The 14,166-nt window shown below is 51.2% G+C and overlaps 1 protein-coding gene across 3 annotated transcripts in view; it reads left to right on the top strand.

The window, feature by feature from the left end:
- Nucleotides 1-14,166, top strand: part of fbxl16 (F-box and leucine-rich repeat protein 16) — a 290,017-nt gene that overhangs the window by 14,468 nt on the left and 261,383 nt on the right. The window contains exon 1 of one of the 3 annotated variants that reach the window (XM_048552815.2): nucleotides 7,984-8,593. The exons of 1 other annotated variant lie outside the window; for it this stretch is intronic. The gene's annotated coding sequence lies outside the window, so the exon portion shown is untranslated. Of the gene's footprint in view, nucleotides 1-7,983; nucleotides 8,594-10,363; nucleotides 10,384-14,166 lie in introns of those variants that run through there. One more of the 3 variants, XM_059654148.1, reaches the window with a different exon arrangement.

Genomic DNA, 14,166 nt, shown 5'->3' with positions numbered 1-14,166 from the left:
ATGTATTTTTAAAAAATACAGTAAAGAGTGGTAAGTGTCGCCACGCTCTCGCACCATTTTAAATTACTGAATATATTAAAGGATATGACTAGAGTTTATCTTTCTCTCTCCTTCTTGTTCTGGCTCCACTTGGCAAGAGCTGGGATTTCTGTAATAGTCACTGGTTATTGGTTATGGGCCACTGCCACCACCATTCGTGCCAGCTACGCAGCCGAACTAGATCCATGGGCCAATTGTTAGATGCCTGGCGCCTCAGCTGATGCTCATCCAGACAATGCTGACAGAACCTGATTGCAGTGGTCCTCTGCTGCTGTACCCACTGCCAATGCTGACGCTCATTCAGGCACCCAAGCCTAGCTGCGGACCTGGAGTCTCGGCTCACCCTGCAAGTCCAGGCCGGGGAGATTCGACCCAGGACCTGCTCTTTACTCACCCCAGGCTGGGGTGGATCTGCAATTATGCTTTACGTTATAATTATACCAGGGTTGGAGGGTTTGAGCTGTAGGGAGACGGCTGAATAGCCTGGGGATATTTTACTTGGCATGTCAGAGGCCAAAGGGTGACCTTTATAGGGGTTTATGAAATCATAAGGGGCATGGAGAGGGTCAAGGTCTTTTCCCCAGGGTAGGGGAGTCCAAAACTAGAGGACGTAGGTTTAAAGTGAGAGTGAAAAGATTTAAAAGGACAACTTTTTCATGCAGAGGGTGGTGCATGTGTGGAATGAGCTGCCAGAGGAGGTGGTGGGAACTGGTACAGTTACAATATTTAAAAGGCATCTGGTTGGGTATATGAATAGGAAGGGTTTTGAGGGACATAGGCCAAATGCTGGAAAATGCGACTAGATTGATTTAGAAAATTTGGTTGGCATGGTCGAGTTGGACCGAAGGGCCTGTTTCTGTGCTGTGCAAACCCAAGACTCCAGGACTCCATGCACAGATGAAACTCAGCCCCTAGGTGTACTGGAAACAATGAGCTGGTCTTATGCTTTTCTGTACTGGGTAAAGAAATGTTTCCAAAACAGTTTTTAGTGACTGGATAAAAAAGTAAAAAACATCCTGCGCGCCACAATCACATTTACTTCATCATTCTGCAGTAAATTGAGAGACCACAAGCTGCTCAAGGATGTATTGGCCTTTAGGAGAGAGATCCCGAGGCACCTGACTTACTATAGAGTCAGTGATCTATAGTATGGAGACAAATTCAAAATATGCAGATAGTGGAAATCTGAAATGAAACCAGAGGAGACAGGAAATATTCAGCTGGCCAGGAAGCATCTGTGAACAGGGTAAAATAGTTAATAACCTTGCATCAGAACTGGATCAAGATGGAGATTTTTGTTTAATCATTTATAGGATATAAGCGTCCCTGGCTGAACCAGCATTCATTGCCCATCCCTAATTGTCCTTCAGAAGGTGGTGGTGAGCTGCTTTCTTGAACTGCTGCAATTCTTGGGATGCAAATACACCCACAACCCAAATTGCTGTTGGGGAGATGGAGTTCCAGGATTTTGAACCAGTGACACTGAACAAACAGCAGTATGTTTCCGAGTCAGGATGGTCAGTGGCTCGGAGGGGAACTTGCTCAGTTTGGTGTTCCACGTATCTGCTGTGCCTTGTCGTACTAGATGGTAGAGGATTTTGCTTGGGAGATAGGCGCTGTCAAGCCTTTCCTGTGAAAATACGGAGACTGGAGAAAAAGGGTGAGGCAAGAGTGAAGGGCTGAATGAACACAAGCAGAGACCAGTAATTTTACCTTGATAACCTTTCATCAGAACTGGATGAAATTGGGGATTTTATTTAACTATGCATGGAATGTGGTCCAGCATTTATTACCCATCCCTAATTGTGCTTGAGAAGATGATGTCTTCTTGAACCACTGTAGTCAGTCGGGTGAAGCAACACACTCAAGCCACTGTTGGGGAGTGGGGCTGGGGGGAGATAGTTACACACACACACACACACACACACACACACACACACACACACACACACACACACACACACACACACACACACACACACACACACACACACACCTCCATTTCGTGCGTCCTGGAGTTAAAAAGGGTAAAATGTTCCCCAGACCTCTAAGGACATTATTTTATCCACCTCCTTCTGTCAGTTTCTCAGGCTAATGACTTGACCCAAAGTTGATGCCCATTACCAATGCTGCAACCGAGTTTGGAAACTTTCCACTTGGGAATCACAGCAGTCTCACTTCATCTGGGAAGGCAAATCTCTGTTAAAGGAATCCTCTACTGTTTTAGTACGTCTTGTTTCTCAAGAAGGGCATGGAGTGTAAAAACAAAGAACTTATGATAAACCAAATAAGACTCTGGTCCAGCTTCAACTGAGTCTACTGTTTGCAGTTCTAGGCATAGCACTTAAGAAGGAAGGATCTGAAGAATTTAGTTTGCCTTTCTTTCAGGTACTTTCTTCTGAATGTTTATTCTGCTTAAAACTTTGCTAATTTGTGTCTTTTCAAAATGCTGTAAGTTCAGTTCAGCAAAATGCCTATTGATTTTCATTTCAAAAGCCTGAATCATTGCACCCAAAGCCCTTCCCCCCCAATTACAGCCTCCTCCAAATACCACCATAACTTATTCCTCCTCTCAACAACTCCACAATGACAATAATTGCCACATCTATAACGGCCCCACTACCCCCAACAACTCCTGTCAATAACAGTCCCATTACCCCTAACAACACCCCAACAACACCCATCTATAACAGCCCCATTACCCCCAACAATACCCATCTATAACAGCCCCATTACCCAAACAACACCCATTTATTACAGCCCCATTACCCCAACAATACCCCAACAACCCCTGTCTATAACAGCACCAATACCCCAACAATGCCCACCATTCCTCAATTCACACCAATTTCCCTGGAAATCCCGTCCTCAAAAATTTCTATCTCAATAACCCCTTCTACAACAGTCCACAGCCCAAATCAATACTGTGTAGAGCTGGACGAAAACAGCCAATCAGGCAGCATCAGAGGAATAGGGAGAGTTGATGCTTCGGGCCTCGGCACATCATCAGATATCCTGATGAAGAGCTCAGGTCTGAATGGCGACTCTCCTGCTCCTCTGATGCTGCCTGGCCTGCTATGTTCTTCCAGCTCCACACTGTGTCGACTCTCGCTCCAGCCTCTGCAGTTCTGGCTATCTCCGAGTCCCTAGTCCCAAACACCCACAGTGTCACAACACACAGAATTCGCTCCTCCCTCCCCACAAAAATCACATCCTCTAATAACTTCCAGCACAACATCCCAAACTACATAGCCCCTTTGCCTCAATAGTGCCCATCCCCCACATCTGCCCCTCATGCCCTCTCCCCAACAACACTCACCCCAACACCCTCCCCTCACACCCTCTCCCCAACAACACCCACACCAACAGCCTCGACTCACATCCTCTCCCCAACGACACCCACACCAACAGCCTAACCTCACACCCACTTCCCAACAACACTCACCCCAACGGCCTCCCTTCACACCCTCTCCCCAACAACACACACCCCAACAGCCTCCCCTCACACCCACTCCCAACAACACCCACATCAACAGCCTCCCCTCACACCCACTCCCCAACAACACCCAACCCCACGGCCTCCCCTCACGCCCTCTCCCCATCCACACACACATCAACAGCCTCCCCTCCATCCTCTCCCAAACAACACCCACCCCAACAGTCTCCCCTCGCACCCTCTCCCCATCCACACACACCCCAACAGCCTGCCCTCACACCCACTCCCCAACTACATACACACCAACAGCCTCCCCTCACACCCACTCCCCATCCACACACACCCGAACAGCCTCCCCTCAAACCCTCTCCCCATCCACACACACCCCAACTGCCTCCCCTCACACCCTCTCCCCAACAAAATCCACCCCAACAGCCTCCCCTCACAACCACTCCCCAACAACACCCACCCCAACAGCCTCCCCTCACACCCGCTCCCCATCCACACACACCTCAACAGCCTCCCCTCACACCCACTCACTATCAGCATCCACCCCAATGGCCTCACCTCACACCCTCTCCCCAACGACACCCACTTCAACAGCCTCCCCTCATACCCACTCCCCATCTACACACACCCCAACGGACTCCCCTCACAGCTACTTCCCAAAAATACCCACACCAAGAGCCTCCCCTCACACCCACTTCCCAACAACACCCACCCCAACGGCCTCCCCTCACACCCACTCCCCAACAACACCCACCCAAACGGCCTCCCCTCACACCCACTCCCCAACAACACCCACCCCAACGGGATCCCCTCACACCCTCTCCCCATCCACACACACCCCAACGGCCTCCCCTCACACCCACTCCCCAGCAGCACCCGCCCCAACAGCCTCCCCTCACACCCACTCACTATCAGCATCCACCCCAATGGCCTCACCTCACACCCTCTCCACAACACCCACATCAACAGCCTCCCCTCACACCCTCTCCCCATCCACACCCACCCCAACGGCCTCCCCTCACACCCACTCCCCAACACCATTCACCACAACGGCGTACCCTCACACCCACTGTCCAACAACACCCACCCATACAGCTTCCCCTCACACCCACTCCCCAACAACACCCACACCAACAGCCTCCCCTCACATCCACTCCCCAACAACACTCACCCCAACGGCACCCTAACACACCCACTCCGCAATAACACTCACCTCAACAGCCGCACCTCACACCCACTCCCCAGCAACACCCACCCCACAGGTTCCCCTCACACCCTCTCCCCATCCATACACACCCCAACGGACTCCCCTCGCAGCTACTCCCCAAAAATACCCACACCAAGAGCCTCCCCTCACACCCACTCCCCAACAACACCCATCCCAACAGCCTCCCCTCACACCCAATCCCCAACAACACCCACCCCAACAGCCTCCCCTCACACCCAATCCCCAACAACACCCACCCCAACGGCCTCCCCTCACACCCACTCCCCAACAACACCCACCCCAACAACCTCCCCTCACACCCACTCCCCATCCACACACACCCCATCAGCCTCCCCTCACATCCTCTCCCCAACACCCACCCCAACAGCCTCCCCCCACACCCTGTCCCTATCCACGCACACCCCAACAGCCTCCCCTCACACCCACTCCCCATCCACACCCACTCCCCATCCACACACACCCCAACAGCCTCCCCTCACACCCACTCCCCAACAACACCCACCCCAACGGCCTCCCCTCACACCCACTCCCCAACAACACCCATCCCAACGGCCTCCCCTCACACCATCTCCCCATCCACACACACCCCAACGGCCTCCCCTCACACCCACTCCCCAACAACACCCACCCCAACAGCCTCCCCTCACACCCACTCCCCATCCACACACACCCCATCAGCCTCCCCTCACATCCTCTCCCCAACACCCACCCCAACAGCCTCCCCCCACACCCTGTCCCTATCCACGCACACCCCAACAGCCTCCCCTCACACCCACTCCCCATCCACACCCACTCCCCATCCACACACACCCCAACAGCCTCCCCTCACACCCACTCCCCAACAACACCGACCCCAACTTCGTCCCCTCACACCCTCTCCCCATCCACACACACCCCAACAGCCTACCCTCACACCCACTACCCATCCACACACCCCAACGGCCTCCCCTCCATTCTCTCCAAAACAACACCCACCCCAACAGCCTCCCCTCGCACCCTCTCCCCATCCACACACACCCCAACAGCCTCCCTTCACACCCTCTCCCCATAAAAACACACCCCAAAGGCCTCCCCTCACGCCCACTCACCATCAGCATCCAGCCCAATGGCCTCCCCTCACACCCTCTCCCCAATGACAACCACATCAGCAGCCTCCCCTCACACCCTCTCCCCATCCACACACAACCCAACGGCCTCCCCTCACACCCACTCCCCAACAACATCCACCCCAACGGCGTCCGCTCACACCTTCTCCCCAACAACACCCACCCCAACAGTCTCCCCTCACACCCACTCCCCATCGACACAGACACAAACAGCCTCCCCTCACCTCCACACCCCATCCACACACACCCCAACAGCCTCCCCTCACACCCACTCCCCAACAACATCCACCCCAACAGCCTCCCCTCACACGCACTCCCCATCAGCATCCACCCCCATGGTCTCCCCTTACACCCACTCCCCAATAACACCCACCCCAACAGCCTCCCCTCACACCGACTCCCCATCGACACAGATACGAACAGCCTCCCCTCACCCCCACTCCCCATCCACACACACCCCAACAGCCTCCCCTCACACCCACTCCCCATCAGCATCCACCCCCATGGCCTTCCTTCACACCCACTCCCCAATAACACCCACCCCAACAGCCTCCCCTCACACCCACTCCCCATCAGCATCCACCCCCATGGCCTTCCTTCACACCCACTCCCCAATAACACCCACCCCAACAGCCTCCCCTCACACACACTCCCCATCGACACAGACACAAACAGCCTCCTCTCACCCCCATCCCCCATCCACACACACCCCAACAGCCTCCCCTCACACCCTCTCCCCATCCACACACACCCCAACAGCCTCCCCTCACACCGACTCCCCAACAACACCCACCCCAACAGCCTCCCCTCACACCCACTCCCCATCAGCATCCACCACAATGGCCTCCACTCACACCCTCTCCCCAACGACACCCACATCAACAGCCTCCCCTCTCACCCTTTCCCATCCACACACACCCCAACGGCCTCCCCTCACACCCACTCCCCAACAACATCCACCCCATCAGCCTCCCCTCACACCCACTCCCCAACAACACCCACCCCAACAGCCTCCCCTCACACCCACTCCCCATCCACACACACCCGAACAGCGTCCCCTCACACCCACTCCCCAACAACACCCACCCCAACTGCCTCCCCTCACACCCACTCCCCAACAAAACCCACCCCAACGGCGTCCCCTCACACCCACTCCCCAACAACACCCACCCCAACGGCCTCCCCTCACACCATCTCCCCATCCACACACACCCCAACGGCCTCCCCTCACACCCACTCCCCAACAACATCCACCCCAGCAGCCTCCCCTCACACCCACTCCCCAACAACACCCACCCCAACAGCCTCCCCTCACACCCACTCCCCATTCACACACACCCGAACAGCCTCCCCTCACACCCACTCCCCAACAACACCCACCCCAACTGCCTCCCCTCACACCCACTCCCCAACAAAACCCACCCCAACGGCGTCCCCTCACACCCACTCCCCAACAACACCCACCCCAACAGCCTCCCCTCACACCCACTCCCCATCCACACACACCCGAACAGCGTCCCCTCACACCCACTCCCCAACAACACCCACCCCAACTGCCTCCCCTCACACCCACTCCCCAACAACACCCACCCCAACAGCCTCCCCTCACACCCACTCCCCAACAACACCCACCCCAACGGCGTCCCCTCACACCCACTCCCCAACAAGCCACACACCCTCAACCACAGTCCAGAACCACCCCTTTCTTGGTTACCCTCCAAGTCAAGCGAACAGATGCACCCAGATCCTTCTCCCCAACAGTCTCCACCTCAGCTGAACAGCACTCCAAAAGCCCAAATACCCCATGCACCCCCCCCCCCCGGAGTCTGATCACCTTCCCCACTCTAACACCCTGTCCTGTCCCCTGGCAGACGGTGTTGACTTTGCCATTTCAGTGTGGGCGATTTGGGCAGTGGCAGGGCACAGGAAGATCCCAGGCCTGAGAACACTGAAGTCGGGGCTGTGCGACATCAGGTGCGGGCTCGCCGTGTGTATTGGAGTTGGGGGCGGGGGCTCGATGCCGAATCCCCCGCACCACCATTTCTCCGCGCCCCCCATTCCCCCCCCCCCCCCCACTCTACTCCCCCGAGGTTTCAGTCGCGGCGGAAATGGATTGGAGAGGCGCTGGGCGGGTGGGAGGCACGGAAGGGACGGAGCCAGGAGCTGAGCTGTGCCCAAGCCCCGGAGGGACCGGCAGCGAGCTCTCCCGGCCACCGAGGGTGAGGCGAGGGAATGAAACTGCCCATCGCTCTGCCCCTTCCCAGCTCGCTACCCAGGTTCACATGGGGGGAGGTTGCTGTGTGTGTGTGTGTGGGAGTGTAAAGTGTCTTTTCCTCGGCCATCTCAAATCCAACCCCTTTTAATTCTTTACCCTCCCTCTCTATTCTTCCCTCCCCTCCCTCGCTTGTCAATCGTCGGGCAGAGCAGCCCCTGCAGGAGACTGTGTTAATGTTACGTGGAGCCCGGAGACGCATTCTGACTGGCGGCTGTGTGTGTGAGACACACACAGAGAGAGAGAGAGAGACACTGAGACAGAGAGAGAGAGAGAGAGACACTGAGACAGAGAGAGAGAGAGAGAGAGACACTGAGACAGAGAGAGAGAGAGAGAGACACTGAGACAGAGAGAGAGAGAGAGAGAGAGACACTGAGACAGAGAGAGAGAGCTCATGCTGCCAGGGAACCGTTTTTAATTTTTAAAATCATATAAAATCATCTTTTCCACATCCTCCGGAGAGCACAGCAAGGAAACAATGGAGCAGGGACAATTCTGAAACGGTAAGACAGAGCTTGTAACCACGCTGCAACACCCTTTTTTTAAAGCAGAGCAGATGTTTTATTTCGGTTCTAATAATAAATCACAGTCAGGGCGTGCACAAGTCTGGCGCTGTAAGGTGCAATGTAGCAGTGCACGAGGGGATGTTAGAAAGCGTGAGAGAGCTTGAAGGAGAATGTGTGAGAATATCTCTGTGTGTGTGTGTACGTGTGTGTGAGAGAGGGGGGAATGTGTGAGAATATCTCTGTGTGTATGAGAGACAGGGTGAATATGTGTGTGTGAGAGAAAGGGGGGAATGTGTGAGAATATGTGTGTGTGAGAGAGGGGGGAATGTGTGAGAATATGTGTGTGTGTAAGAGAGGGGGGAATGTGTGAGAATATGTGTGTGTGTAAGAGAGGGGGGAATGTGTGAGAATATGTGTGTGTGTGAGAGAGGGGGAATGTGTGAGAATATCTCTGTGTGTATGAGAGACAGGGTGAATATGTGTGTGAGAGAGAAGGGGAATGTGTGAGAATATCTCTGTGTGTGTATGAGAGACTGGGTGAATATGTGTGTGTGAGAGAAAGGGGGGAATGTGTGAGAATATGTGTGTGTGAGAGAGGGGGGAATGTGTGAGAATATGTGTGTGTGTAAGAGAGGGGGGAATGTGTGAGAATATGTGTGTGTAAGAGAGGGGGGAATGTGTGAGAATATGTGTGTGTGTGAGAGAGGGGGAATGTGTGAGAATATCTGTGTGTGAGAAAGGGGGTATTTGTGAGAGAATAGCTGTCCGTATAAGAGAGAGGGGGAATGTGAGAATATCTGTGCGTGCCAGAGACAGGGGAACATCTGAAAATATATATGTATGTGAGAGAGGGGGACTTTGTGTGAGAATATCTGTGTGAAAGGGAATGGGAATATGTGAGAATATCCGCGCGTGAGAGAGAGGGGAACGTGTGAGTATATCTGAGTGTGTGTGAGGGGAATGTGTAAGTGTATGTGTGTGTGTGTGTGTGAGAGAGGGAGGGGGGGGGAGAGGGCAATTTGTGAGAATATCCGTGTGAGAGGAAAAGAGGATGTGTGAGAATATCTGTGTGTGTGTGAGAGGGGAGAGAATGTGTGATAATGTCCGCGTGTGTGTGAGGGAGAGAGAAACGTGTGAGAATATGTGTGTGGGGAGGGGGGAGGATATGTGAGATTATCTATGTGTGAGAGAGAGAGAGAGAAAACGCATTTTGAGTGAAACTCAGAGGGCTGGAGAGAATGTTTGTGTGAGAGGAGGGACATGTGATTACAATATAGAGGGTGCACAGCACGTGTATGTGTCTGTATGACCGACATGATGAAGAGAATTGACGGTAGAATTTAGAACAGGTTGGGGAAGTGTTTGTTAACGGTATGGGGCCAGAAGGCGGGATTTGGGCTGCTGCTCCTGTATCGGATAAATACCAAAACGGGCTGGTCGGGCTGAACGGCCCGTTTCTATTATGTAACCTTGTGTATTTTGTGTGTTGTCTATGCACGTGTGAAGTGAGAGGTGGAGAGAGTAAGAGCTTTAAGGAAGGATTTCACATTACACATTGGAGCGAGGAGATAGCAGGAACTGCAGATGCTGGAGAATATGAGATAACAAGGTGTAGAGCTGGATGAACACAGCAGGCCAAGCAGCATCAGAGGAGCAGGAGCGAGAATGTCTTTGTGGGAGAGGGCTGCGTGACAAGTTAGTGATGGAGAAAGCTGTGTCGAACAGTGGGAGAGAACTGAGTGCCTGGTGTGCTCGGCTTCTGTGCTTTGCATTCAGTCTCTGTGCAGGTCGGAGTTTGCTTGCGTTATGTTTGGCCGTGTGCATGGGAGAGTCACGGATCGCGTCAGCGAGTGGAAGGGAGGGCGTGGAGACCGCTCCTGGTGTCTGTAAACCCCCTTCCTTCAGCACATTTCTCATTCGGCCGGATGCCCCTGTGAATCTGGTCGGAAGCTCTTTGTGTCTCTCAATGCTTTGGCTCTGAGATTGAGCTGCCGAGCTCAGCAGCAGGTCCCCAACCCCGCCCCTCACCCTCCCAAAACGCACCATCCTGGGACTACGACACGGCCCTGGGCTCAGATCGACATCGCTTCAGACGCTAACGTCAGACGGGTGTTGGCTGTTAGAAATTGCAGTGTGCAGGGTCTGAATCCATCTGGATCCGCAAACTACAAAACCGAGCTCCCTGTTGGGGCAAGCTGTTGAATCAAAAGAAAATCATTGCTTTAGTCAGCAAAGTGTTACGTATATGTTGCATGTTTGTATGTGTGTGTGACTGTATTTGATCGGGAACCTGTGCGCTGGGGCCTCTGACGCTTAATCTGAATGTGATGCTGCCAACATTTGTATTGTTCCCATCCACAGCACTCCGTGTAAATACCAACGCAAGGTCCCTATCGTTTCCTTAGGCGGTGAATACTGTTCCGAGGTGCCAGTATTGTTGCAGCCCCTAGTGAAGGCTGCCCTGAGTGGCTGGGATTGGATGTTACTCTCCTGCTCCCTGAATGGTTCAACGTGTTCTTCAAAAGTAGGAAGTAAATGGACGAGGGTTGTTTCCAGTTTTAGTCAAAGCGTTCAGATGACCCTGAGCTCACGTTGGGAATTAAGCTCACTTCTAGTTTACATTCAGATGTGGGGACGTCGCAGTTTTGTCTCAGACTTTTCCAAGCTGTGGATGAGAATTCATTGGCTGAAGATGTTTTGTGAAACTGTTGGTGCTGAAAGGACAGTTCCCTGCCAAGAGGTTGTCTTTCAGGAGATGGCTCAATAGGCAGGGTCTGGTTGGTTATCTCGTGCTGAAAACCCATATAATGCAAGAAACAGTCATTTAACTTGTGAATGAGTCTGAGTTCTCCTTATATTAGTAAAGTTGACTCAGTTCCCACAGGCCACATTCTCTTTATCTAAACTCAGCAATTTTCCTATTTAAATATATTTAGGGGCACTTTTGTTCATTTTAATATGCCCGAGGTTTTTAAAACTTTTTTTCATTAAGCCTCAATCATTTTTCACGGATATTAATATATAACGTTACTAACAGGGGAAGTGGTAATAACGTAACGTTTGTTGTACTTATATAATTTCAAGATTGAGATTGATGAATTTTGGGTACGATGATGGTAAGGCTATCAAAGGATATGGGCCAAAGAAGATCAAATAGATTGAAGATGCATGGTGGAACTGATTTGAAGAACAGGTTTGAGGACACATTTCTCAGTAGCTACAGGTGACAGTCAATGGATCTGGATTACTGGCTGTTGTGGTTTGAGTGAGCTTGTCATGTTCACTGAAATGGCTTGATGGCAGTGAAAAATAACCAAAACCTAAAGCCAGCAGACCAATTAACACCGTGCCCATCATGACAGCCATAAGTCTGCTTCACCTGGGATGGTGGAGCCACATGAGAACCCCAGCTTTACTTTCAATTGAAGTTGACAACATTTTTAAAGGACCATTCTTTTTCCATCCTCTTGTCAGTGCTTCCATTTCCTTCTTGGGATCCTGTACAGATTAGATTAGATTAGATTCCCTACAGTGTGGAAAATTTCAACTCCTTTAAATATTCAACTTCAACTAGATAGATTTTCTGTTTCTGGTCTCCAGAATTATTTTAATGTATGGGATCTCCAGTAAAATAGATCTGTATGGGTCCTCTGAAGTTTTGCCAAGCACTTCACAGTATTTGCTAAGGAACCTTCAGCATTACATTTTAAATCTGCAATCTCTACATCTAAAGGTCAGAAGGAGCAGATGAATGGAATGAATGAATGACTTATTGTCACATGTATCTATGGAGATACATGTCCCCATAATCCAGCACCATATGAAATTGAAAAGAAGGCACTTAAATGGAGTTAAGATAACAAAGTATGGGACTGGATGAACACAGCAGGCCAAGCAGCATCTTAGGAGCACAAAAGCTGATGTTTCAGGCCTAGACCCTTCATCAAATATAATTCATCCTCATCAGCTGGGGTCTCATACACAGCTGCAAGGTCCTTGGCTCCTGCAAGGTCCCCAATCTGGGCCTACGGCAGGCAGGGGCCCCTGATCTAGGCACCAATACCACTGCAGTTGATTGCACATTGCAGCTGTAAGAATCCATACTCTGGGCCTATGACACCCAGGAGTCCCTGCTCTGCCATCGCTGCAGCCGATGCTCCCTCACCATTCCAGGAGTCCACACATCAGACCTATGCAGCCAGGTGTCCCCACTCTGCCATTGCTGCAGCTGACCCCCACAGCCACTCCAGGAGTCCATGCATCAGGCCAGAGAGCTAGGAGTAACCACCAACTATTACTCTCCCCCCCCCCCATGATGTCAGAAAGATGAAGAAAAGGAAAAGTGAAAGAAGATGAAAAGGAAAGAAAAAGGAAGAATGAGGTCAGCTTGGAGTGGATGCACTCAGCATGGATGTACCACCCTGAAGACTATTCACCTATCCTGCTTGAAACTATTGCTTCATTGTCTCCAAGTCAAGATCTTGGAAATCTGTCCCTAACTGTGGTGTGGATGTATCTACAAGGCATGGATTATTGTGGTTCAAGAAAGTGGGCACCTTCTTGAGGGCATTTAGGGGTGAGCAATAAATGTTGGTTCCAGCCAGAAAAGCTCACATTCCATGAATAAATCAACAAGGTACAGAAATTGAAGTTGAAAAGAAAAACAATTTTGTGGAAATTTCTCATCAGGTTCACAAGATTACCAATATAAAGAGAAAACAACACTTATAGTGCATATAATGCTGTTTACCCTTCATTTTCATATTTCTTCCTGATGAAAAGCTTCCACAATGTGTGTGATTTTTCAGCTAGGCTGAACACACACACACATACACAAACTAAACAAACCCCTCTCCCCATCCAACCCATTCACCTGCTGATCGGAATGATTCAGTCTTTCTCAGCACGTTTATCTTTTACAAATATCTAACTTCAAGATTTGATTCAAATTTATTAGCTCATCTCCTTTCCTGGAACAGTTGTTTCCCTTGGGCCCCAGCTACCAGGGCACCTCTGCTAGCCCTCTGTTTTATAATTCAGATGCTTTCCAGCTAAAGGGGATGACCCAGAGGCAGGTTATTGTTGAGAAAACAGTGGGGCTTTTTTTTTGTAAGTGGTGGTTGTCTGTTTGAATTTGACTAGAATTGAAAGCTTGTAGCAGCCTCTGTACTGAGGTAAACTGAGACAAAATCTTATGGCGTTTTTGTTACATTTTTAAAACATTTGTAAGATTGGATTTCATTTTCTATGTGTTATAGCCATTTGATTTGTAATTAAACACTGGACATTCATTCACAACATGCAGAGTTGTGATGAGGTTGGAACACTGACAGATTTGAGAAGATCCCAGGGACACTTAACAGCTGGGCATAGTCTACTAAACAAAGGCCAAATAGCACCCATAACAATGAGCTATTAATCTCCGCTTTTCAGGCGAGGAAAGGGATATAAATCCATTCCTGCTGGGCATTCTGAATGCAGCGTATTCTAGCACGTTGTCAGGAATCACCTCCCCCACTATCGCACTCGGCTTTATTTAGGCCTGTAGCTGACTATAAGCTCATAGTATG

The sequence above is a fragment of the Stegostoma tigrinum genome, chromosome 23, assembly GCF_030684315.1.
Source record: "Stegostoma tigrinum isolate sSteTig4 chromosome 23, sSteTig4.hap1, whole genome shotgun sequence".
Classification (NCBI taxonomy): Eukaryota; Metazoa; Chordata; class Chondrichthyes; order Orectolobiformes; family Stegostomatidae; genus Stegostoma; species Stegostoma tigrinum.
Note: the sequence above shows the minus strand (reverse complement) of the source record. Positions and strands in the feature narration are given on the sequence as shown.